This window comes from Salmo trutta, chromosome 13, assembly GCF_901001165.1.
Source record: "Salmo trutta chromosome 13, fSalTru1.1, whole genome shotgun sequence".
Taxonomy (NCBI): Eukaryota; Metazoa; Chordata; class Actinopteri; order Salmoniformes; family Salmonidae; genus Salmo; species Salmo trutta.
In genome coordinates, this window is record NC_042969.1 from 31,772,223 (window position 1) to 31,798,439 (window position 26,217).

Consider the following 26,217-nt stretch of genomic DNA (forward strand, 5'->3'; position numbering starts at 1 on the left):
TTAAAAGACATTGCGAAGAAAAATATATAAAAAGATATATACATGGGACACGACAAGATGAAGGACAAAGACGTCTGACTGCTACACCATCTTGGACAGAGCTGAGGTGTAGGTGTTTCTTTTGTCCAGGTGGGAAAGGGCATTGTGGAGTACAATAGAGACTGCATCATCTGTGGATCTGTTGGGGCGGTATGAAAAATGGAGTGGGTCTAGGGTTTCTGGGATAATGGTGTTGATGTGAGCCATGACCAGCCTTTCAAAGCACTTCATGGCTACAGATGTGAGTGCTATGGGTCGGTAGTCATTTAGGCAGACTACCTTAGTGTTCTTGGGTACAGGCACTATAGTGGTCTGCTTAAAACATGTTGGTATTACGGACTCGGACAGGGAGAGGTTGAAAATGTCAGTGAAGCCACTTGCTAGTTGGTCAGCGCATGCTCGCAGTACACGTCCTGGTAATCCGTCTGGCCCTGCGGCCTTGTGAATGTTGACCTGTATAAAGGTCTTATGGTACAGCTGGTGTACCATGGCTTCTGGTTGGGGTATGTACGTATGGTCACTGTGGGGACAACGTCATTGATGTACTTATTGATGAAGCCAAGGACAGATGTGGTGTACTCCTCAATGCCATTGGAGGAATCCCGGAACATATTCCAGTCTGTGCTAGCAAAACAGTCCTGTAGCGTAGCATCTGTTTCATCTGATCACTTTTTTATTGATCTAGTCACTGCTGCTTCCTGCTTTAATTTTTGCTTGTAAGCAGGAATCAGGAGGATGGAATTATGGTCAGATTTGCCAAATGGAGGGCGAGGGAGAGCTTTGTATGCATCTCTGTGTGAGGAGTATAGGTGGTCCAGAGTTCTTTTCCCTTTGGTTGCACATTTAACATGCTGATAGAAGTTTGCTAAAACTGATTCAAGTTTCCCTGCATTAAAGTCCCCAGCTACTAGGAGCGCCGCCTCTGGGTGAGCGTTTTCTTGTTTGCTTATGGCAGAGTACAGCTTATTCAATGCTATCTTAGTGCCAGCCTCTGACTGTGGTGGTATGTAAACTATCTCGGTAGGTAGTGTGGTCTGCAGCTTATCATGAGAAACTCTACCTCAGGTGAGTAATAGCTCGAGACTTCCATAGATATCGTGCACCAGCTGTTGTTTACAAAAATACATAGACTGCCGCCTCTTGCCTTACCAGACGTTGCTGTTCTATCCTGCTCATACATGGTGTCATGTATTTGGCATCATTAAAATTGAAGACATATTTATCAAATAACTCTCTGTAATTATTATTACGCGATTAACCTGATTAATCATGTAACTGTAATTAACTAGGAAGTCGGGGCACCAAGGAAAATATTCAGATTACAAAGTTATAATTTTCCTAATAAAACATTCAGATATTTTACTATCTGATCAATTAGTCTTTGAATTAATGAATTATTATTTACCTCACGCCAGTCTCATTCCAAACGTCGTAAATTGTTGGTTATCTGCACGAACCCAGTCTTCACTATGAGTCATCCATACATCAATTGTCTTAAAATAATTTATTTACTAACTAAGTAATTCACAGAAATGCATAACAAACAGTAGATATCGTTACAAAGAAATGATAGAGGAATGTGCCCTAGTGGGCTAAACCGGCATGGCGGCTTCTTAGACAAAAGGGGAGTGGGGGTCAGCTGAGAAGGCACTACAGAGTTGATAATTATAACAATTGAAATGCTAATCCTTTGCACATGAACGCTCACTCATTCGGGAATAACTGCAATCAATATATATATTTATGCTCAGTGTGTCGTCGGGATCTCTGTTGAAAAGTTTGTTTCTGTTGGAGAGTTTGTCCGCTCTCTCTCTCTGTCGTGGTTCTGATGGGTAGTTCAGAGTGACATTCATTAATGTCATTATAGGACAGATGTTTCGGCGGTTGTCGGTCTTTGCGTTCAATGATACTGAATTCCTAGCTGCAGACTAGTAATTAATATTCTTCTGTATTCTATCCTCCCCTCTCTTTCCAACCCCCTTTCCTTCCATCCTCTTCCTTCTCTCTTCTGTATTCTATCCTCCCCTCTCTTTCCAACTCCCTTTCCTTCCATCCTCTTCCTTCTCTCTTCTGTATTCTATCCTCCCCTCTATCCACCCCTCTCTTTCCTTCCATCCTCTTCCTTCTCTCTTCTGTATTCTATCTTCCCTCTATCCACCCCTCTCTTTCCAACTCCCTTTCCTTCCATCCTCTTCCTTCTCTCTTCTGTATTCTATCTTCCCTCTATCCTCCCCTCTCTTTCCAACCCCCTTTCCTTCCATCCTCTTCCTTCTCTCTTCTGTATTCTATCCTCCCCTCTCTTTCCAACTCCCTTTCCTTCCATCCTCTTCCTTCTCTCTTCTGTATTCTATCCTCCCCTCTCTTTCCAACTCCCTTTCCTTCCATCCTCTTCCTTCTCTCTTCTGTATTCTATCCTCCCCTCTATCCACCCCTCTCTTTCCTTCCATCCTCTTCCTTCTCTCTTCTGTATTCTATCCTCCCCTCTCTTTCCAACTCCCTTTCCTTCCATCCTCTTCCTTCTCTCTTCTGTATTCTATCCTCCCCTCTCTTTCCAACTCCCTTTCCTTCCATCCTCTTCCTTCTCTCTTCTGTATTCTATCCTCCCCTCTCTTTCCAACTCCCTTTCCTTCCATCCTCTTCCTTCTCTCTTCTGTATTCTATCCTCCCCTCTCTTTTCAACTCCCTTTCCTTCCATCCTCTTCCTTCTCTCTTCTGTATTCTATCCTCCCTCTATCCTCTCCTCTCCATACATCCTTTTCTTTTTATACCCCTCTCTCTCCCTCCCCTTCTCTCCCTCCATCCTCCTCTCCCTCCTTCCTCCTCTCTCTCACACTATGAGTGCAATGGGGGAATGAGTTTGTGTATTCTCCCTTCTCCCCCCTCTTTCAATTAAATTTCAGTTCAATTCAATTCAATTTCAATTCAATTTTTAAGGGCTTTATTGGCATGGGAAACATATGTTAACATTGCCAAAGCAAGTGAAGCAGATAATAAACAAAACTGAAATAAACAATAAAAATTAACAGTAAACATTATACATTATACAGAAGTTACAAAATAATAAAGACATTTCAAATGTCATATTATGTCTACATACAGTGTTGTAACAATGTCCAAATAGTGAAAGTACAAAAGGGAAAATAAATAAACGTAAAAATATGGATTGTATTTACAATGGTGTTAGTTCTTCACTGGTTGCCCTTTTCTTGTGGCAACAGTTCACAAATATTGCTGCTGTGATTGCACACTATGATAATTCACCCAGTAGATATGGGAGTTTATCAAAATTGGATTTGTTTTTGAATTCTTTGTGGATCTGTGTAATCTGAGGTAAATATGTGTCTCTAATATGGTCATACATTTGGCAGGAGGTTAGGAAGTGCAGCTCAGTTTCCACCTCATTTTGTGGGCAGTGTGCACATAGCCTGTCTTCTCCTGAGAGCCAGGCCTGCCTACGGCAGCCTTTCTCAATAGCAAGGCTATGCTCACTGAGTCTGTACATAGTCAAAGCTTTCCTTAAGTTTGGGTCAGTCACAGGACCAAATAGCATTCTAGTTTACTGTGTTTTTTTGTTAATTCTTTCCAATGTGTCATGTAATTATCTTTTGTTTTTCTCATTATTTGGTTTGGTCTAATTGTGTTGCTGTCCTGGGGCTCTGTTTATGTTTGTGAACAGAGCCCTGGACCAGCTTGCTTAGGGGACTCTTCTCCAGGTTAATCTCTCTGTAAGTGATGGCTTTGTTATGGAAGGTTTGTGAATCGCTTCCTATTAAGTGGTTGTAGAGTTTAGCGTCTCTTTTCTTGATTTTGATAATTAGCAGGTATTGGCCTTATTCTGCTCTGCATGCATAATTTGGTGTTTTACGTTGTACACGGAGGATATTTTTGCAGAATTCTGCATATAGTCTCAATTTGGTGTTTGTCCCACTTTGTGAATTCTTGGTTGGTGAGCGGACCCCAGACCTCACAACCATAAAGGGAAATGGGTTCTATAACTGATTCAAGTATTTTTTGCCAGATCCTAATTGGTATGTTGAATTTTTTGTTCCTTTTGATGGCATAGAAGGCCCTTCTTGCCTTGTCTCTCAGATCATTCACAGCTTTGTGGAAGTTACTACCTGTGGCGCTGATGTTTAGGCCAAGGCATGTATAGTTTTTGTGTGCTCTATGGCAACGGTGTCAAGATGAAATTTGTATTTGTGGTCCTGGCGACTGGACCTTTTTTGGAACACCATTATTTTGGTCTTACTGAGATTTACTGTCAGGGCCCAGGTCTGACAGAATCTGTGCAGAAGATCTAGGTGTTGCTGGTGACAGATGCACCAGATCATTAGCAAACAGTAGACATTTGACTTCAGATTCTTGTAGGGTGAGGCCAGGTGCTGCAGACTGTTCTAGTGCTCTCGCCAATTCATTGATATATATGTTGAAAAGGGTGGGGCTTAAACTATATCCCTGTCTCACCCCATGGCCCCGTGGAAAGAAATGTATGTGTTTTTTGCCAATTTTAACTGCACACTGTTTGTGTACATGGATTTTATAATGTTGTATGTTTTTCCCCCAACACCACTTTCCATCAATTTGTATAGCAGACCTTCACGGCAAATTGAGTCAAAAGCTTTTTTGAAATCAACAAATCAAAGACTTTGCCTTTGTTTTGGTTTGTTTGTTTGTCAATTAGGGTGTTCAGGGTGAATATGTGGTCTGTCGTATAGTAATTTGTTAAAAAGCCAACTTGACATTTGCTCAGTACATTGTTTTCACTGAGGAAATGAACTAGTCTGCTGTTAATGATAATGCAGAGGATTTTCCCAAGGTTTCCTCCATCCTCCTGTTTCTCACGCTATGAGTGCAGTGGGGGAATGAGTTTGTGTTCTCTGTCTCTCTCTCTCTCTCTCTCTCTCTCGCTCTCGCTCTTGCTTTGTGTGTGTGTGCAGTATCTCTGTATGGAAGTCAACAGTGTTCATTTAGATCGTCTCCTCCCAGTGTAGGGCTGTGTTCAGTAAACACACATGCGCGGGTGTGCACACAGAGAGAAAGAGCTAGAGAGAGCACAAGTGAGAGAGAGAAATTGAGAAAGGGACAGAGAGCCCGAGAAAGAGAGGGAAACACGAGAGAGGGAAAGGGAGAGAAAGACGAGAGGGAGAGAAAGACGAGAGGGAAAGGGAGATGGAAAGAGAGAGAGAGAGAGGGAAACACGAGAGAGGGAAAGAGAGAGAGAGGGAAACATGAGAGGGAAAGAGAGAAAGCGAAACACGAGAGGGAAAGAGAGAGAGGGAAAGAGAGAGAGGGGGGAAAAAGGGAAGGAAAGAGAGAGAAAGATGAGAGAGGGAAAGAGAGAGGGAAACAGTGAGGGAAACATGAGAGAGGGAAGGAAACATGAGAGAGGGAAAGCGAATGAGAGAGAGAGAGAGAGAGGGATGGATGGAAACAGAGAGAACCACAGCATGATAGTTTAGTTGAGCTGATGAGTGGTTGATGAAACTGTGACCACTGGTGTGAACATTTCTGTGGGGTTTAGCGGACAGTTTGTTGATTAAATCTGAGATGAACGAAGTGAAGAATCATGTTGCTGTGAGGGAGATGACTGTGGTTGGCTGGCCAACACATAAATAAACCTTATAAATAAATATATAACTATATAAATACTGTTATGACAACCAGAGTCAAAACCGCTTTCTGTGAATACACACACACACACACACACACACACACACACACACACACACACACACACACACACACACACACACACATACACTCTGCGCTTTGCTTCTCCCTCCCCCCAGCTCATGTAATGGAAGTGTGTGTGTGTTGTATATTGGTTCATGTAATTCTTCAGAATCCACTGGTTGAGTGAGAGATATGTTCAGTCAGCACAGCCATCATAAGCCTCTATGGCTGGCACCCTAATAGCTATATAGAACCTTATGGGCCCTGTTGAAATGTAGTGCTCTACATAGGGAATAGGGTGCCATTTGGGACAAAACAATGTGTTTTCTGTGACCAGCGCCTCCATGAGTCTGAATGTATTTTCAGTGGGCTCAGCAGTTTGTAGTCAGGCTGGATGCTACTGGGGTATTGTATGATGGATGATCCAGGACAGAATGGTAGTGTATGTTTCCTCATGATTCATATTGAATCTGACTGCTGTATAAGCTACCTGCTACCTTAGATCATTAGTCCATCTCTCTCTCTCTCTCTCTCTCTCTCCCTCTCTCCCCATTTCTCTCTCTCTCTCTCTCTCTCTCTCTCTCTCTCTCTCTCTCTCTCTCTCTCACCTCTCTCTCTCTCTCCTCTCTCTCTTTCTCTCTCCCCATCTCTCTCTCTCCCTCTCTCTCCCATTCTCTCTCTCTTCTCTCCTCTCTCTCCTCTCTCTCTATCTCTCTCTCTCTCCTCTCTCTCTTTCTCTCTCCCCATCTCTCTCTCTCCCTCTCTCCCATTTCTCTCTCTCTCTCTCTCTCTCTCTCTCTCTCCTCTCACTTTTTCTCTCCCCATCTCTCTCACTCTCTCGCTCTTTCTTGCCCCATCTCTCTCTCTCTCGTGCTCTCTCTCTCTCCATCTCTCTCTTTCTCTCTCTCTTTCTCTCTCCCCATCTCTCTCACTGTCTTTCTCTCTCTCTCCCCATCTCTCTCACTCTCTCTGTCTCCCTCTCTCCCCATCTCTCTCTCTTGCTCTCTCCATCTCTCTCTCTCTTTCTACAGTTCAGGGATTAGATCAGTGCTGCTTCATTTGTAACTGACACAAGGATGAGAGCAGAGGATGTAATCAGGGTGTGTGATGATGTAATCAGGGGGTGTGATGATGTAATCAGGGTGTGTGATGATGTAATCAGGGTGTGTGATGATGTAATTAGGGTGTGTGATGATGTAGTCAGGGTGTGTGATGATGTAATCAGGGTGTGTGATGATGTAATCAGGATGTGTGATGATGTAATCAGGGTGTGTGTGGATGTAATCAGGGTGTGTGAGGCTGTAATCAGGGTGTGTGAGGCTGTAATCAGGGTGTGTGAGGCTGCAATCAGGGTGTGTGATGATGTAATCAGGGTGTGTGAGGCTGTAATCAGGGTGTGTGATGATGTAATCAGGATGTGTGATGATGTAATCAGGGTGTGTGTGGATGTAATCAGGGTGTGTGAGGCTGTAATCAGGGTGTGTGAGGCTGTAATCAGGGTGTGTGATGATGTAATCAGGGTGTGTGAGGCTGTAATCAGGATGTGTGATGATGTAATCAGGGTGTGTGAGGCTGTAATCAGGGTGTGTGAGGCTGTAATCAGGGTGTGTGATGATGGCGTCTTTCCTGTTAGAGCTGGTCCTGACCTGGCATTTCTATCATGATTTGACCAATACTCAGTGCTCTGTTGACATGTGTGTGTGAGGCTTCTACCTGTGTGTGTGTGTGTGTGTGTGTGTGTGTGTGTGTGTGTGTGTGTGTGTGTGTGTGTGTGTGTGTGTGTGTGTGTGTGTGTGTGTGTGTGTGTGTGTGTGTGTGTGTGTGTGTGTGTGTGTGTCGTGACTGGGGTCTCCTGGTAGCTGTAGTCAGCTCAGTGAATTTCCATCCATGTTAGCAGGCTGGAGTGGTTCCCTTAGGACTGCGACATGCGTGCTGGTCCCCCCCCCCCCACACACACACTCTCTCTCTCTCCATCTCTCTCTCTCTCCCCCTCTCCCACTCTCCCCCTCTCCCCCTCTCTCTCTCCCTCTCTCCCTCTCTCCCCCTCTCCCTCTCTCCCCCTCTCCCCCTCTCCCCCTCTCCCCCTCTCCCCCTCTCCCTCTCTCCCCCTCTCCCCCTCTCCCTCTCTCCCCCTCTCCCTCTCTCCCTCTCTCCCCCTCTCTCTCTCTCGCTGTCTGAAACTGCCCTTTACAAATTAATAATGAGACAATACCTCGTAACAAACCCACATTTTAGAATTAGGCAGATAATATTAACGATGCCATTATTATGAAAACAACAGAACAGAGACTCATTATTTCCACTGGAACCGTGAATCCCTTTAGATCCATAGAATGTACAAACAGATAGAATGAGTTTGTTTGTTTGTCAACAGGAAGCTAGCCGTCAGTGAGAGTTATTGTTTGTTTGTCAACAGGAAGCTTGTCATCAGTGAGAGTTATTGTTTGTTTGTCAACAGGAAGCTAGCCGTCAGTGAGAGTTATTGTTTGTTTGTCAACAGGAAGCTAGCCGTCAGTGAGAGTTATTGTTTGTTTGTCAACAGGAAGTTAGCCGTCAGTGAGAGTTATTGTTTGTTTGTCAACAGGAAGCTAGCCCTCAGTACGAGTTGTTTGTTTGTCAACAGGAAGCTAGACGTCAGTGAGAGTTATTGTTTGTTTGTCAACAGGAAGCTAGCCCTCAGTATGAGTTGTTTGTTTGTCAACAGGAAGCTAGCCCTCAGTATGAGTTGTTTGTTTGTCAACAGGAAGCTAGCCCTCAGTATGAGTTGTTTGTTTGTCAACAGGAAGCTAGCCCTCAGTGAGAGTTATTGTGCGTCCCCATTTCTCTTGTGTTTGTTTTCCTACATTACAGCATCACGACATTAGTGTGATGATGTGTATTAGTATTATCCAGTGGTCAGTGACCTACAGCATGGAGTCTGTCTGTAGGTCGGGAGCACAGAGAGAAGGTCAGAGGATGATGTGATGAAGGAGGAGAGAGAGAGAAAGTGTGTGTGTGTGTGTCAGAGAAGAGAAGACCCGCCAGTCTGTTCCTGTTTGAGACAGATGACTAGCTACACTCCCCAAGGCCCACACATTATTCTGCATCCTGACTGTGCGTGCGTCTGTCTGTCTGTCTGTCTGTCTGTCTGTCTGTCTGTCTGTCTGTCTGTCTGTCTGTCTGTCTGTCTGTCTGTCTGTCTGTCTGTCTGTCTGTCTGTCTGTCTGTCTGTCTGTCTGTCTGTCTGTCTGTCTGTCTGTCTGTCTGTCTGTCTGTCTGTCTGTCTGTCTGTGTGTGTGTGTGTGTGTGTGTACTGTATATATGTGTGTCTGTCTGTCTCTGTGTGTGTGTGTATCTTTCTCAATGTGTGTCTGCTCTACCCTTTGTTAAGCATCTTTCCCTGTATAAAGCCACATGAGAGATTATAGTGTGTGGTAGCAGAAAGCTGAGTTTAACTTTAGAGACAGCAGAGTAAAACAGAGTAAAACAGAATAAAGCAGAGTAAAACAGAGTAAAGCAGAATAAAACGGAGTAAGGCAGAATAAAACGGAGTAAAGCAGAATAAAACGGAGTAAAACAGAGTAAAGCAGAATAAAACAGAGTAAAGCAGAATAAAACAGAGTAAAGCAGAGTAAAGCAGAATAAAACAAAGTAAAGCAGAATAAAGCAGAATAAACAGAGTAAAACAGAGTAAAGCAGAATAAAATAAAGTAATGCAGAATAGAACAGAGTAAAGCAGAATAAAACAGAGTAAAGCAGAAAAAAGCAGAATAAAACAGAATAAAACAGAGTAAAGCAGAATAAAACAGAATAGAGCAGAACAAAACAGAATAAAACAGAGTAAAACAGAATAGAGCAGAATAAAACAGAATAAAACAGCACATTATTGTGATTCACTAGAGAGGTGACACACTGAGACCTGCAGCTAAAGGATGCACAGGCTCTGAATGTCTGGGAGCAGCAGGGATGAAACACACACATTAGCTAGCGCTGCTTCTCAGCCTGCACACACTCTCTCTCTCTCTCTCTCTCTCTCTCTCTCTCTCTCTCTCTCTCTCTCTCCCTGGATTTGTTTCAAATGACAGCTAACTGCCAAAACAGCTCTGTGTGATATGTCAGACTTGCCTCAGCAACGATGCTATGAAGCCATCGAATATGCACAGACATTTAGAAACAAAGTATCCACATGTCAAGGATAAGCCAGACGATTTTCTTAAACAAAAAAGAGATGAACAACTAAACCAAAATGCTGCACAATAGTTTCCCAGACAATGAGAGTTTACTGAAGGCTTCATACTTATTCTGTCATAACATTTTCAAAGTGCCAGACTTCTATCACTATAAGAGCCTGGAGCCTGTTGCAATAATGGCACCGGAGGGGATTGCTGACGTATTACAGGCTCCTAACCAAATGTGTATTTTGTTTGTTTTTTCGCATAGTTTGTTACTCATTTTGTACATAATGTTGCTGCTACCGTCTCTTATGTCCGAAAAGAGCTTCTGGACATCAGAACAGTGATTACTCACCTCAAACTGAACAATGATTTTCTATTTTATGAGTCCGACGCGAAGGATATACTGCTTTGTCAAGACAAGGCCCAAATCCCCATCGTCAGTGTGAAGAAAAGACTGAGGAAAAGGGGGATGAGGGCGGGGTGTCTTTTAAGAATTCGGCGACGAGTAGATAAACCACCACCACCCTCAGTATTATTGGCCAGCGTGCAATCATTGGAAAACAAACTGGAGATCTACGATTAAGACTTTCCTACCAATGGGACATTAAAAACTGTAATATCTTATGTTTCACCGAGACATGGCTGAACAACGACACGGATAATATAGAGCTGGCTGGCTTCTCCGTGCATTGGCAGGACAGAGCAGCTACGTCTGGTAGGATGAGGGGCGGGGGTGTGTGTCTATTTGTCAGTAACTGCTGGTGCGCGATGTCTTATGTTAAAGAAGTCTCGAGGTATTGCTCACCTGAGGTAGAATACCTCATGATAAGCTGTAGACCACACTATCTACCAAAACTTTAGTTTAATCTGTGCACAGAATATTTTGCCAGTAGCACTGTGGAACATCCAGATGCTCTTTTGCGAACTTCAGATGTTCAACAATGTTTTTATTGGACAGCAGTGGCTTCTTCCGTGGTGTCCTCCCATGAACACCATTCTTGTTTAGTGTTTTACGTATCGTAGACTCGTCAACAGAGATGTTAGCATGTTCCAGAGATTTCTGTAAGTCTTTAGCTGACAAGATTCTTCTTAACCTCATTGAGCATTCTGCGCTGTGCTCTTGCAGCCATCTTTGCAGAACGGCCACTCCTAGGGAGAGTAGCAACAGTGCTGAACTTTCTCCATTCATAGACAATTTGTCTTACCTTGGACTGATGAACATCAAGGCTTTTAGAGATACCTTTGTAACATTTCCAGCTTTATTTTTTATTTATTTCACCTTTATTTAACCAGGTAGGCAAGTTGAGAACAAGTTCTCATTTACAATTGTGACCTGGCCAAGATAAAGCAAAGCAGTTTGACACATACAACAACACAGAGTTACACATGGAGTAAAACAAACCTACAGTCAATAATATAGTAGAAAAATAAGTCTATGCAAGTTTATGCAAGTCAACAATTCTTAATCGTGGGTTCTGAGATCTATTTTGTTCAAGGCATGGTTCACATCAGGCAATGCTTCTTGTGAATTGCAAACTCAAATTTAGTGAGTGTTTTTTATAGGGCAGGGCAGCTCTAACCAACATCTCCAATCTCATCTCATTGATTGGACTCCAGGTTAGTTGACTCCTGACTCCAATTATCTTTTGGAGAGGTCATTAGCCTAGGGGTTCACATACTTTTTCTAACATACACTGTGAATGTTTAAATGATGTATTCATTATAGACAAGACAAATACAATAATTTGTGTGTTATTAGTTTAAGCAGACTGTGATTGTCTGTTGTTCTGAAGATCAGATCTAATTTTATGACCAATTTATGCAGAAATCCAGGTTTTTCCAAAGGGTTCACATACGTTTTCTTGACACTGTATATACTAGGCGGTGTCAGAAGAAGGCCCCAAAAATTGTCAAAGACTACAGTCGCTCAAGTCATAGACTGTTCTCTCTGCTACCGCACGGGAAGCGATACCGGAGCGCCAAGTCTAGGACCAAAAGTGTCCTTAACAGCTTCTACCCCAAGCCATAAATCTGCTGAACAATTAATCAAATAGCCACTCGGACTATTTACATTGATCCCCCCTCTGTTTTTACACTGCTGCTACTTTCCGTTTATTATCTATGCATAGTCACTTTACAAATGACCTTGATTAACCTGTACCCCTGCATGATGACTCATTACCGGTGCCCCCTGTATATAAACTCGTTATTGTTATTTTATTGTGTTACTTTTAGATTATAATTTTTTTTAACTTTAGTTTATTATCGAAATATTTTCTTAACTCTATTTCTTGAACCGCGTTGTTGGTTAAGGGCTGGTAGAGTAATTATTTCACTGTAAAGTCTACACCTGTTGTATTCGACGCATGTGACAAATAGAATTTGATTTGATAGTTGAAAAGCTGGTCTTGCCCTCAGTCGTGGATCCTTGCCAAGAGGTTTTAAAGATCAGCATAATCCCAATTTCCAATGGCACTGTCACACGTACAATCCAGGATATGGCAGATGATATTGAATCACAGGTTTTAGACAGAGCCCATGCTTCAAATTGGTTTACAATCCAATTAGATGAGATGGCTGCCGTTATATTCGCTACATTTATGAACAATTTATTTTTTGCAAAGAGTTGCCTCAGAATACAACCGCAGGTGAAATATTCTGTGTTCTGAAGGAGTATATAACAGGACATGGATTAGTGTGGGACCGTTATATCTGGATCTGTACCGACGAGACTTCTGCTCAACCTATCCATGTATGGATGCGCATGTGACCATTTCATAGCAAACTATAAGATTTCCGCTTTCAAGAAAATGCTCGGCGTCTGGAGAGACCGAGTAGATAGAGGCATTTTCAATATGTTCCCCCTATTCTTAACTGGCTGAGTGGGTGATATAGACTTGGATCACATGCATGAATTGATGGGGTCACGTCTGATCCAAACTCTTGCTCAAATTCTAGGATTACTTCCCCTCACAATCTGATCCACGTCCAGGAAAGCAGTGGAATGCGGAATCTGTTCACCAGCACTGAAAAGACAACAGCTTGTCACTGGTTGTTGAGGAAAAACTATTGGAGCTGTCCTGTGATCAAGGCCTGCTCGCTCGTTTTAATGAGATGCACCTGTCCACATTCTAGCTGTTCAACAGTGGAGAATACCCGCAACTCAGCGAGATGGCAGTGAAGACGTTAATCCCCTTTCATTCCACCTACTTATGAGAGACCAACTTCTCCTCTCTTGCTGCAACATCTAAATATCGCAGCAGACTTGCTGTTGAAAACACCTTGAGTTTACCTCTCCACTTTCCCTACGAGGTTTGACCTGTTGGTGTCCAACAGACAGGCACGCCCGTCTCATTGATTAGGTGAGTCAAACATCTTGTAATATTCTTTTTTTTTATGTATTGAAGGAATGAATGAAATATTGTTATTTGTTTATAAAGATTCAGTTGTTGTTTTTATTGACAGCACAGGTAATGTGATTATGTATAACAACTAAACATTTTTTGTTTTGTTTTGTCATTTATAGACAGGCAGATCTCCTGAAGACAGCCTATGAAGAAAGCACAGAGAGACACAGCCCATGAAGAAAACACAGAGAGAGACACAGCCCATGAAGAAAGCACAGAGAGACTCAGTCCATGAAAAAAGCACAGAGACACAGCCCATGAAGAAAACACAGAGAGAGACACAGCCCATGAAGAAAACACAGAGAGAGAGACAATGCTCATGAAGACGTGTGACAGGCAGGCAGACAAACCAGGAAGGCAGCCAAATAAATACATAATTCATTAATTTATTGCAAAGTAAAAATAAATGAAATAAAATCTGTTTTTTGTAAGGACAAAGCAATTGTCAACAATTTACCGCAGACACACTCTCTCACACACAATCTCACACACACTCTCACAGACACTCTCACAGACACATTCTCACAAATCAAATCAAATGTATTTATATTGCCCTTCTTACATCAGCTGATATATCAAAGTTCTGTACAGAAACCCAGCCTAAAACCCCAAACAGCAAGCAATGCAGGTGTAGAAGCACGGTGGCTGGGAAAAACTCCCTAGAAAGGCCAAAACCTAGGAAGTAACCTAGAGAGGAACCAGGCTATGAGGGGTGGCCAGTCCTCTTCTGGCTGTGCCGGGTGGAGATTATAACAGAATATGGCCAAGATGTTCAAATGTTCATAAATGACCAGCATGGTCAAATAATAGTAATAACAGTGAACAGGTCAGGGTTCCATAGCCGCAGGCAGAACAGTTGAAACTGGAGCAGCAGCACGGCCAGTTGGACTGGGGACAGCAAGGAGTCATCAGGCCAGGTAGTCCTGAGGCATGGTCCTAGTGCTCAGGTCCTCTGAGAGAGAGAAAGAAAGAGAGAGAGAAAGAAAGAGAGAATTAGAGAGAGCATACTTAAATTCACACAGGACACCGGATAAGACAGGAGAAATACTCCAGATATAACAGACTGACCCTAGCCCCCCGACACATAAACTACTGTAGCATAAATACTGGATGATACCCCCGGACAGGGCCAAACAGGCAGGATATAACCCCACCCACTTTGCCAAAGCACAGCCCCAACACCACTAGAGGGATACTTTAACCACCAACTTACCATCCTGAGACAAGGCCGAGTATAGCCCACAAAGATCTCCGCCACGGCACAACCCAAGGGGTGGCGCCAACCCAGACAGGAAGACCACATCAGTGACTCAACCCACTCAAGTGACGCACCCCTCCTAGGGACGGCATGGAAGAACACCAGTAAGCCAGTGACTCAGCCCCCGTAATAGGGTTAGAGGCAGAGAATCCCCGTGGAGAGAGGGGAACCGGCCAGGCAGAGACAGCAAGGGCGGTTCGTTGCTCCAGTGCCTTTCTGTTCACCTTCACACTCCTGGGCCAGACTACACTCAATCATAGGACCTACTGAAGAGATGAGTCTTCAGTAAAGACTTAAAGGCTGAGACCGAGTCTGCGTCTCTCACATGGGTAGGCAGACCATTCCATAAAAATGTAGCTCTATAGGAGAAAGCCCTGCCTCCAGCTGTTTGCTTAGAAATTCTAGGGACAATAAAGAGGCCTGCTTCTAGTGACTGTAGCGTACGTGTAGGTATGTACGGCAGGACCCAATCAGAGAGATAGGTAGGAGCAAGCCCATGTAATGCTTTGTAGGTTAGCAGTAAAACCTTGAAATCAGCCCTAGCCTTAACAGGAAGCCAGTGTAGGGAGGCTAGCACTGGAGTAATATGGTCAGACACACTCTCACAGACACACACTCTCACAGACACACTCTCACAACCCTCTCTCACACACCCTCTCTCACACAGACACACTCACAGACACACTCTCACAGATACACTCTCACAGACACACTCTCACAGACACACTCTCACAGACACACTCTCACAGACACACTCTCTCAGACACACTCTCACACACCCGCTCTCACACACCCTCTCACACAGACACTCTCACACAGACACTCTCACACAGACACACTCTCACACACCCTCTCTCACACAGACACACTCTCACACACACACACTCTCTGACACACACTCTCTCACAGACACACTCTCTCACAGACACACTCTCTAACAGACACACTCTCTCACAGACACACTCTCTCACAGACACACTCTCTCACAGACACACTCTATCACACACACAGTCTCTCACAGACACAGTCTCACAGACACTCTCACAGACACACACTCTCTCACACTCTCTCACACACTCCTCAAACTCTTGATCCTACTGTAGAGTAGGGAATGGGCATTTGAAATCATTTCACTATTCAAATAATATCATAATATTTATTACTCTGTTTAAACTTGGACACTTGGTTATACTGTGCAGCCCGAGAGACCACCTCTCCCAAAAAGTGCAGACTGCGCAGTAAGGCAGTAAGGCAGGGGCCGGCCGTGTGTGTGACACTGGAGGGAGACAAAGGAAAAGTAACCACTGATTCAGGCTAGTTAGGCAAACTTGTAAATGCTATAGGATATCTATCATCCCATCTGGCAGTGCCTGTCTTTACTGCATCAAATCGGTGCTATAAGCTAGCTAAGATGGCCAGATGTTAGCTAGCCAGTAGACTATTTGAGACTATTTTGCTGCGGTTTCCAGTCCTCGTCTACAACATTCCATTCAGATTAAACAACAGCCTGCCTTTCAGTCGCTCGTTGTAGCCTACTCCTTCTCATTTAGCTTAATTACCAAATTTTAATTCCATTTTGCGTTGATTAGAGATCTCCCACTTCACGTTGCTACACATGGGGCCTCTGACTGGTGCCAACAACAACAAGCTGCACGCGTGAAACCTGTGTAGGCTGTACTGTAGCCAGGTCATGAGAACTACATTCAAAAGTTTGCTGTTTTAATAAATGAAGCGTTTCAAATGTCATTGTATATCTTTGTGTGTAGCAATGGCACATACAGTGGGGGAAATAAGTATTTGATCCTCTGCTTATTTTGTACGTTTGCCCACTGACAAAGAAATGATCAGTCTATAATTTTAATGTTAGGTTTATTTGAACAGTGAGAGACAGAATAACAACAAAAATATAGAGAAAAACGCATGTCAAAAATGTTATAAATTGATTTGCATTTTAATAAGTATTTGACCCCCTCTCAATCAGAAAGATTTCTGGCTCCCAGGTGTCTTTTATACAGGTAACGAGCTGAGATTAGGAGCACACTCTTAAAGGGAGTGCTCCTAACCGCAGCTTGTTACCTGTATAAAAGACACCTGTCTACAGAAGCAATCAATCAATCAGATTCCAAACTCTCCACCATGGCCAAGACCAAAGAGCTCTCCAAGGATGTCAGGGACAAGATTGTAGACCTACACAAGGCTGGAATGGGCTACAAGACCATCGTCAAGCAGCTTGGTGAGAAGGCGACAACATTTGGTGCGATTATTCACAAATGGAAGGAACACAAAAGAACTGTCAATCTCCCTCGGCCTGGGGCTTCATGCAAGATCTCACCTTGTGGAGTTGCAATGATCATGAGAATGGTGAGGAATCAGCCCAGAACTACACGGGAGGATCTTGTCAATGATCTCAAGGCAGCTGGGACCATAGTCACCAAGAAAACAATTGGTAACACACTACGCCGTGAAGGACTGAAATCCTGTAGCGCCCGCAAGGTCCCCCTGCTGAAGAATACATATACATGCCCGTCTGAAGTTTGCCAATGAACATCTGAATGATTCAGAGGACAACTGGTGAAAGTGTTGTGGTCAGATGAGACCAAAATGGAGCTCTTTGGCATCAACTCAACTCGCCGTGTTTGGAGGAGGAGGATTGCTGCCTATGACCCCAAGAACACCATCTCCACCGTCAAACATGGAGGTGGAAACATTATGCTTTGGGGGTGTTTTTCTGCTAAGGGGACAGGACAACTTCACCGCATCATTTGATGGGGCCATGTACTGTCAAATCTTGGGTGAGAACTTCCTTCCCTCAGCCAGGGCATTGAAAATGGGTTGTGGATGGGTATTCCAGCATTACAATGACCCAAAACACACGGCCAAGGAAACAAAGGAGTGGCTCAAGAAGAAGCACATTAAGGTCCTGGAGTGGTCTAGCCAGTCTCCAGACCTTAATCTCATAGAAAATCTGTGGAGGGAGCTGAAGGTTCGAGTTGCCAAACGTCAGCCTCGAAACCTTAATGACTTGGAGAAGATCTGCAAAGATGAGTGGGACAAAATCCCTCCTGAGATGTGTGCAAACCTGGTGGCCAACTACAAGAAACGTCTGACCTCTGTGATTGCCAACAAGGGTTTTGCCACCAAGTGCTAAGTCATGTTTTGCAGAGGGGTCAAATACTTATTTCCCTCATTAAAATGCAAATCAATTTATAACATTTTTTGACATGCGTTTTTCTGGATTTTTTTGTTGTTATTCTGTCTCTCACTGTTCATATAAACCTACCATTAAAATTATAGACTGATCATTTCTTTGTAAGTGGGCAAACGTACAAAATCAGCAGGGGATCAAATACTTTTTTCCCCCCACTGTAGATCATTTTATTTAGTTGAGACAAAGCCTTTTCAAAAGTGAATAGGCCTACTCTGGCAAGTATTTGAATACCAATGTCTGTTAAGGGTGTGTATTGGAGGCGAAGTCAGGTGCAGGAGAGCAGAGTGTAGTGAACAAGCGCACTTTTTATTCCGGTCAAAATGACAGCACAAAATAACATAAAATGTGCCCAAAACACGGAACATAGACAAAAAGTAATGTGCGTAACAATATCCACAATATCAAAATACACGTAACACAAACAATCCTACACAAAGACATGACGGGGAACAGAGGAATAAATACATATGAATTGATTGGGGAATGAAAACCAGGTGTGCAGGGAACAAGACAAAACAAATGGATACATGAAAAATGGAGCGGCGATGACTAGAAAGCCGGTGACGTCGACCGTCGAACGCCGCCCGAACGAGGAGAGGAGCCGACTTCGGCGGAAGTCGTGACAATGTCATTTCGGATATTCGAATATTCGTGCCCATCCCTACTTTAGAGGGATACAACTTTCCCCATCCCTCATACATCTCTCTCTCTCTCTCTCTCTCTCTCCCGTTATCTCTCTCTATCCCTATTGCTCTCCTCCCCTCATCTCACTCCTAACTCCACCCCTTCCTATACCTCCTCTCCATTCCCCATGATGTTCTCTGTGGGGAGGATTTAAGGTGGCCTGTAATGGTTGGTGCTTGAGCTCTAAATCCTCCTTAATCTGGTGTTAACACAGGGTGTGTGTGTGTGTGTGTGTGTGTGTGTGTGTGTGTGTGTGTGTGTGTGTGTGTGTGTGTGTGTGTGTGTGTGTGTGTGTGTGTGTGTGTGTGTGTGTGTGTGTGTGTGTTCCATCGTCAGCAACAGGAATCCCCCTCTGGCTAATAGCTGAGCAACAGTTCCAGGGAGAACAAACACACACACACACTCTCTCTCTCGCTACCTGCTGAATATCATGGTTGGTGTTTGATTGCTTGACGTAAAAAAGGGTCAAGGGGTTAAAGGCTGTTCTATTTCTAGATTTACAGATTATCATTCTAGGACAAAGGTGGAAGGTGGAATGCTGATCATACACACTATGGTCATTGTTGTTAATTACCACAAGTTCTTGACTTTTTCAAATTTTAAATTGAACCTTTATTTAACTAGGCAAGTCAGTTAAGAACAAATTCTTATTTACAATGATGGCCTACCCCGGCCAAACCCTAGCCTGGACGACGCTGGGCCAATTGTGAGCCGCCCTATGGGACTCCCAATCACTGCTGGTTGTGATACAGCCTGGAATCAAACCAGGGTCTGTAGGGACGCCTCTAGCACTGAGATGCAGTGCCTTAGACCGCTGTGCCACTCGGGAGCCCCTAAAACTTGATTTCTCTCGGGAATTATTTGATTTCTCTCTAGAGAAACTACGTCGGTCAATTAGTTGTTTAAAAAACCCCAAAAATACAGACATTTTGGTAGTGGTGAAAAGTACTTAAGTAAAAATACTTTAAAGTACTTATTTTGTAGTATCTGTACTTTACTATACTGTTTATATTTTTGACTACTTTTACTTTTACTCCACTACATTCCTAAAGAAAATAATGTACTTTTTACTCCATACATTTTCCCTGACTCCCAAAAGTACTAGTTACATTTTGAATACTTGGCAGAACATGAGAATGGTCGAATTCACGCACTTAAAGAGAAAATCCCTAGTCATCCCTACTGCATCTGATCCGCCTGAATCCCTGAACACAAATGCTTTGTTTGTAAATTATGTCTGAGTGTTGGAGTCTGCCCCTGGCTCTACGTAAATTAAAAAAACAAGAAAATTGTGCCGTCTGGTTTGCTTAATATAAGGAATTTTACTTTTAATACTTAAGTATATTTTAGCAATTACATTTACTTTTGATACTTAAGTATAATTAAAACTAAATACTTTTAGACTTTTACTCAAGTAGTATTTTACTGGGTGACTTTCACTGTTACTTGAGTCATTTTCTATTAAGGTATCTCTACTTTTACTCACTTGGGTACTTTTTCCACCACTGCATTTTGGTTAATCTCTTAGCACAATCACGCATGCATGCACCCACACACACACACACACACACACACATTCACACACTGGGGGAGTATTCAGCTGTATTTCATCTCCTCATACAGTAATCACCATTATTTAGGCCAGGGGATTAGAAAAGGGTCAAAGTGCAGACAGAGAGAGAAAGAGAGAGAATTTAATTGTTAAAAAACTTTTATTGGGTCTGGGAACCCACAGTATTATAAACACTCAAAAAAACTAAAACATGTTTAAACATCAATTAAAAACACAACACCAAATCTTCCTCCACAGTAACTAAACACAACAACCTCTGAAGTCCCCACATGCTCATAACAACCCAATGTTATAAACCAGTTTGTAATAGGCAAACTCAACTCTCAGTCTAGCTGCCAACATCCCCTCCAGCATGCCCACCACATCCACAGACCCCTGTCCCCGAATACTGTTCTTTTGTGTCATCCAAATTGCTAATTTAGCTGCCTCTCTCCCAGAGCTGAAAACCAACTAATGATCAGGTCAATCATCCTGACCAACCTGGGACACTGTAAGATCAGATGTTCCAGAGTTTCAGACTCAACACAGAATGGACACTCCTCCCCAACAGGAGGATCCAGGTGTACCAGATGCATATTGGTGGCTATGGATCCATGTATTATCCTCCATTGGAGGTCAGCTGTCCTCTTATCAATAGGCAGTTTGTTTAAAGACCACCAACAGCCTTTTGGGGAAGCACCTGGACCAAACACACCTGCCCACCTTGTCGATTTTACCCCTTCCAAGGAAGAAGCACGGGTAACTTTAACACATATTATGTACATGGCCTTCTTTCCCAGCACCTTGAACTCCCCCAGCTCCTGGGTATGGAAGGAAAGCAGCATCCCCACATCCTCCTCTAATGCCCCCACCGCAGCGCTAACATTCAGCACAGGGAACACATCATCCAGACCCTCTGTCCTCCTCTAATGCCCCCACCGCAGCGCTAACATTCAGCACAGGGAACACATCATCTAGACCCTCCATCCTCCTCTAACGCCACCACCGCAGCACTAACGTTCAGCACAGGGAACATATCATCCAGACCCTCCATCCTACTCTAATGCCCCCACCGCAGCACTAACATTCAGCACAGGGAACACATCATCCAGACCCTCCATCCTCCTCTAATGCCCCCACCGCAGCACTAATGTTCAGCACAGGGAGCACATCATCCAGACCCTCTGTCCTCCTCTAATGCCCCCACCGCAGCACTAACATTCAGCACAGGGAACATATCATCCAGACCCTCCATCCTACTCTAATGCCCCCACCGCAGCACTAACATTCAGCACAGGGAACACATCATCCAGACCCTCCTTCCTCCTCTAATACCCCCACCGCAGCACTAACATTCAGCACAGGGAACACATCATCTAGACCCTACGTCCACCGATCAGAGTTGGAAGTATCAGTCAAATACTGCCGATGAAGTACTGGCAAGGAATCACAGACCTCAGCGACGACCTTCCTCAGTAGGTGCGATGATCTTATCCCGGCTTTTTCTCCCATCTCCTCCAACGATCTGCTCTGCATCAGATGACCCAGCTTGGTACACCCCACACCTAACAGACATGAACGTAGGCTGGCTGAACCCAGAGCATGGGACTGGATGGCAGTGTTATAAAAAAGAGGCTCTTCAAAAAGCCACATCCCTGGTGGCGTGCAGGCCTTACGGGACATGACAAAAACTCTCCAAGCCTGCATAACAGACTCATAGAATGGAGTCAGGCCAGACAAATCTTCCCCTTCCAGCTTTAAGAGAAAATTGTGCTTGTCCAAGCCCAAACAGCCCGCTCTCTTCATCAATGTGTCGGCTGTGTCGACCCAGTTAGAACCATCTCTGTACAAACAGTCTCTGGGCTGCTGGAAGCCGGAAAGCCATGATCCTGGAAGAAATGTCCACCAGGCCTTGCCCACCCTCGTGCTGTGCCAGGTTGTTGTCCAGACCAGAAGAATTTGACAAGGGGTCCTCTGAAGCTTGTATCAGGCCCCCTGGTGACTGTAAATGTATTAGTCTGTGCCACAGGGTAGAGGCAGCTAGGTTATTGACTACCAGCACCTTTTCCTTATAAGACTGCTGGGGTAGCACCAATTTACACATAGACAATCTGACACACACCTTTACCACCACACCCTCCCAGTAATTTTTTTGAAAGACAGAGCCTAGAAAAACCCCTAAAGTCTTCATCCCATCTCTGCCCCACTGAATCCCCCCTGGTCACCGTGGAGCGGACCCCATCTGAAGCCCCCCTGGTAACCGTGGAGCAGACCCCATCTGAATCCCCCCTGGTAACTGTGGAGCAGACCCCATCTGAATCCCCCCTGGTAACCGTGGAGCAGACCCCATCTGAATCCCCCCTGGTAACCGTGGAGCAGACCCCATCTGAATCCCCCCTGGTAACTGTGGAGCGGACCCCATCTGAAGCCCCCCTGGTAACCGTGGAGCAGACCCCATCTGAATCCCCCCTGGTAACCATGGAGCAGACCCCATCTGAAGCTGACCTGGTAACCGTGGAGCAGACCCCATCTGAAGCTGACCTGGTAACTGTGGAGCAGACCCCATCTGAAGCCCCCCTGGTAACTGTGGAGCAGACCCCATCTGAAGCCCCCCTGGTAACCGTGGAGCAGACCCCATCTGAAGCCCCCCTGGTAACCGTGGAGCAGACCCCATCTGAAGCTGACCTGCCCACAGCGATTCACTCTTTTCCCAATTGACTCTAGCTGAGGAGACCCCCTCATACACCTTTAGAGCTTTGAGAGAACCTTAACATCCTCACTCCCTGTAATAAAACTGTCACGTCATCTGCATATACAGACAGTGCTATCGTGGGACCCTTCATTACACCTGGCACAGAGAAACCAGTACGCCTCGCTCTTAAAAAACAAAGCATTGGTTCAATTGCCAGACAATATAACTGCCCTGAAATTGGGCATCCCTGCCTAATACCCCTATGGATGAGGATGGGGAAGCTCAAACCACCCCCCACCTCCACCATACATGAAGCCCCTGGATACAGTAAACTCATCCAAGACAAAAAAACATACCCAAAACCCATACGCTTTCATTGTTTTGAACAAGTACTGGTGGTCCACAGGGTCAAAGGCCTTCTCCTGATCCAAAGAAAGTAAACCCACATTCACAGCAGACAGTTTACAAATGTCTAAAACATCTCCTATTAGAAACAAGTTAACAATAGAGTGGTCAGGTACACAGTAAGACTGGTCCTTGTGGACCAACAACCCCAGATATTACTTCAACCTGTTTGAGCGACACTTAGAATTTAGTATTCTGCACACAGCAATACAACAATTTTTTTCAAAGAGCCAAATCCCACTTTTTTGGTAACAATGAAAGCACAGCACGTTGACAGGATACAGGAAGAGAACCCACATGAAAAGATTCACACACCACTTCATAAAAATCCCCCAATAGACCCACAAAAGTGCTCAAAGAATTCACATGGTAAACCATGGATGCCAGGGGCTCGGCCTGATGAGAGCTGCATAACTGCAGTGGACAGCTCCTGCAGAGTAATGTCAGAGTCTAAAGCAACTCTCTGCTCAGGGCCCAATTGAGGAAGTCCATGTAACAACTGTTCAGCACACAGAGGATCACAATCCTCCGCCTTATAGAGGGCAGAGTAGAAATCCACGGCATGTTGGCGCATCTCACCGTCATCCGTGGTCACCTTCCCATCAGGGAGACGAAGGCAGACCATCTGTTTGCGTTGTAATGTCGACAGTCCTAGTGGTTAAAAAAAGCACTAGGAGCATCCATATCCTTGAGGTGCTTGTCCCCTGCCATTCCTTTGACCACCACGTCTTCCTCGTCTTCCTCCTTCCACTGTTTGACCTCTATTGTGACCTGGATCACCTGCCGGCTCCATGTTATCGTTATGTTGTTGTAGGTGGATACCACTCATTTCACTATATACTCATACCACAATGTGAAATCAATCATCAGTAACGAGTTGGCAGTATTGGAAAAGCAATTACAAGGAACCGGCATACATACACTCATCAGCCACTTTATTAGGTGCACCTGCATGTTAACGCAAATAGCCTGCTCCTTCGAACAGCGAATCATGTGGCAGCCTGCAAGTCAATATATAGAGTAGAGAGCTTTCGTTGTTGTTCGACCAAACATTAGAACGGGAAAGATGCATAATCCAAGCAACTTTGACTGTGGTATGATTGTTGGTGCCACACGTGGTTGTTCCAGCATTTCAGAAACAGCTGCCCTCCTGGGATTTCTACGCACTACCGTCTCTAGAGTTTACAGAGAATGGTGCGAGAAACAAAACACATTCAGTGAGAGGAAGATCTGTGGACAAAAACACCTTGTTAATGAGAGAGGTCAGAGGAGAATGTCCAGACTCATTCAAGCTAACAGAAAGGCTACAAATGCTCAAATAACAGCTGTTTACAACAGTGGTGTGCAGAAGGGCATCTCTTAACATACAACACCATGAATAATTCAGGCTGTTGTGGAGGCAAAAGGGGGCCCTACCCAGCACTAGATAGGTGTACCTAATAAAGTGGTCAAATCTGAAAACATGGTCTGGAAAAGTGGTACATGGAACCAGAGAACAGTGTCTGATAAAGAATGATGATGAAATATTACATCCATAGATAATGTAGTCCAATTGGTTCATGTTCCACGGTAATTGGTGTCAATGGATCTCGTTATCCTGAAACTTTCATGATCTAAACATGGAATATTGTTTGTCAGTTTCCATAAAACTATGCATTAAGAGTAATGCAACAGTTACTCATCATTTTGAGCAGTTGTATCAATTGATAGTTAGATCATTGTAATGAAATTAATAGACAGTCATCTCAGATGTAATGTGTAACTTCCATTTTGAAATGGTAATACTTTGATGTTGTGTCATTTTGAACAGGTGATTTTAGTTCAATGAACAAACGATCTTAGCTTTATGTGTATTGTATAAAAGTAATTGGAAAAAGTGTTAGTTTTGAAAAATTAGCATTTTGATCATTGGTTGTGAGTTTTGTGTCTAGAGTTTTGAAAAATGACATCAAGGTTCTGAAATTTGTGCCAAAGTGATTGTAATTTTTTTTAAATACCAATAAAGTGATGACCTTCGGGGACATGACAAGTGAATATCAACAGTAACAATATGGTGATCAGAAAGCACCACAGTAGAGCTCAGATACATACAACCTGTCTAACCTTGCTGCACTGATACCACCTTCATTAACTACTACAGTAGTGATCAGATACATACAACCTGTCTAACCTTGCTGCACTGACACCACCTTCATTAACTACTACAGTAGTGATCAGATACATACAACCTGTTTAACCTTGCTGCACTGACACCACCTTCATTAACTACTACAGTAGTGATCAGATACATACAACCTGTCTAACCTTGCTGCACTGACACCACCTTCATTAACTACTACAGTAGTGATCAGATATATACAACCTGTCTAACCTTGCTGCACTGACACCACCTTCATTAACTACTACAGTATTGATCAGATACATACAACCTGTCTAACCTTGCTGCACTGACACCACCTTCATTAACTTTTAGCCATGTGTACTGCCTAACTTTTGCAATTCTTGCTTTCCACACATCAGAAAGCTCAAACTCAGTTAATAGACCAGACAGACAAATTGCTAACTACAGGTGAGGTTCTTCAGCGGTGCGATCAACAGTAAAATCCACTGTAGAGTTCCAGTCCCCCCCTAAAACCATACACCCCCCTTGGTCACACTGTCTTAAGGTTTCCTTTATTTGATCAAATACAGCATTACGCTTTGTACCCTCATTAGGAGCGTAAAGATAAAAAAAAAAAAACATAACATCCTCCTTGACCAATAAAAGCCGACCCTTGACAATCTCTGTTGTAGATACCACAGTCACCCCTAAGCCTGAGGAAAACTAAATTGCCACTCCAGCACTGAAATTAGTACCATGACTGAGTATATGCTGCCCCTCCCACCACATACCCTAGTCAACCTCATTAGCCTCATCACTATGTGTCTCCTGTAGAAAAAACACATTAAGCCTTTTCTGTTTTATTACTTCTAATACCCAAGCCCTCTTATTCCTCTCTCTTGCCCCATTAATATTGAGAGAACCTACCCTTAGTATCTCCATATAGAAAAGAGAAATGAAAAGCAGAAGAAACCACAGAGAAACCAGACAAAGACAAAAAAAACACCCTATGAGTCACCATCATCATCATTGTTCTAATGTTCT

The 26,217-nt window shown here is 43.9% G+C and overlaps 1 protein-coding gene across 1 annotated transcript in view; it reads left to right on the forward strand.

Annotated features, from left to right (window-relative positions):
* LOC115205651 (ephrin-B1) overlaps window positions 1-26,217 on the forward strand; it is a 161,866-nt gene that overhangs the window by 114,121 nt on the left and 21,528 nt on the right. The gene's annotated exons all lie outside the window — the stretch shown is intronic.